Source organism: Octodon degus, unplaced genomic scaffold (assembly GCF_000260255.1).
Source record: "Octodon degus isolate 3935 unplaced genomic scaffold, OctDeg1.0 scaffold05655, whole genome shotgun sequence".
In the NCBI taxonomy this organism is placed as follows: domain Eukaryota; kingdom Metazoa; phylum Chordata; class Mammalia; order Rodentia; family Octodontidae; genus Octodon; species Octodon degus.
The window spans coordinates 1-1517 of record NW_004530231.1 but is presented as its reverse complement, the minus strand read 5'-3'; the positions used below and the strand labels follow the sequence as shown (position 1 = coordinate 1517).

The 1517-nt window shown below is 46.1% G+C and overlaps 1 long non-coding RNA gene across 1 annotated transcript; it reads right to left on the bottom strand.

Moving 5' to 3' along the window:
• On the bottom strand, positions 1–1477 carry LOC111814991. The gene is made up of 3 exons (XR_002819821.1): positions 1358–1477; positions 742–883; positions 1–54 (listed from the first exon to the last, which is right to left on the bottom strand). It is a non-coding gene; the product is annotated as an uncharacterized LOC111814991 (long non-coding RNA).
• Positions 1478–1517: the final 40 nt, after the last annotated feature.

Below are 1517 nucleotides of genomic sequence, written 5' to 3'. Positions count from 1 at the left end.
ATACATAGAGGCCATGCCTACAGTGAGCGCACCACCATGGATCCATACCATCACCTGGGGAAGTAAAGAGAGAGGCCATGAGACTTCTGCCCAATCCAAACAGCACCTGGCCTTCTCATACACTATCCACTGCCTGGGCTCTACGTAACTACTGCACACGACTCTAGTAAAGACAACATATCTGAGGCATGAGAGACAGATCCACGTTTAATCAGGGCAACCAGGACTTTCTTACTTTTAGGTCAACCACATGAATCCAAGCCTGGATTTATTACTCTCATATTCCTTGGCAATGAAAAATAAGGAGGATTTTGTGATATTGTCCTGCATAAATACTGATAAAAATACTATTTCCTTGGGAAAACAGAAATACTACAGCTACGTTCTTGGTTGATTTCAAAGTGGAGCTCTTGGATACCAAGATATCTGATCTCTGGAACCAGTTAGAACTCTGACTTAATGCCTAGGGGGTCAGCTACCTAATCTGACTGAGAAGCACTCTCTGGTCTCAATAGCAGAAGGCTTCACAACAGGGTCCACACTGCAGTAGAACCAAGTTAATTATGTCCATTTGTATCATACTCTCCTTCACTTTTGTTTGATTTAGTGGTGTATGAACTTCAACCTAAAAATTTGTGCTTGACAGGCAAATGTCTATCACTAAGCCACATCTTTAGCCACCTTCTAATCTTGGAGAAGTAATGTCCCCTCTACCCAATCTCACCATGGTTACACACTCACAGGCAGGCTAGATCCCTCACGGGCGTGGGCAGGTGTGTAGATGTTGAGGTACAGGCAGTCTTCAGACATGGGGATAGGCAGCGGAGTCACATTAAACACCTTTATACCCTCGGTACTACTTAAGAAAGAAACCTGTGGACACCTGATGACAATGACACAAAGTTAATCCAAGCCTGTTGTAATCAAAACCACTGTGGCAACTCATCATGTCAGTTTGGTACAGTGCCTATAAAAGATGGATTCTCAACGGGGGTTAACGTTACTGCCCTCCTGAGATAAGGCTTTTATCTGTTGTGGGATCAGAGGTTCTTATGAGATTCACTGACTAATCTGAACCTCTTCCAGAGATCACTCCAATGTCATAGAACAGACAGCATAACTCAAAGCCAGAAATAAATGTGTCTCTGCCCCTTTCTTCACCACCTACTACCTTGAGGCTCCGAACCTCTAAACCAAGTCTCACATTGTTCCTCCACCTTCTGGAGCCCAGAATACTCAATATAGAGGAAACCGGCTGTACAATTGGGGTGAAAGTACCACTGCATTCCAGCTCTGAGCTCAGAGCTCCCAGTCCCTCCCAAGGGCCTGAGTTTCCACAGTTCCCCAGAGAGCTTACATAGCAGGGTGGGAGGAGGCATCCCTCACACCACTCCAGGGCTCAGCAGCTTCAGGGGGTGCAAACCGCAAAGGTCCTAGAGGTGGCTTGGCAAAAGGAATTCCCAGAAAAGTGTGGACCTCCAAATTGGTGCCCTTCACATGCACAAGGCTGCCCCGCA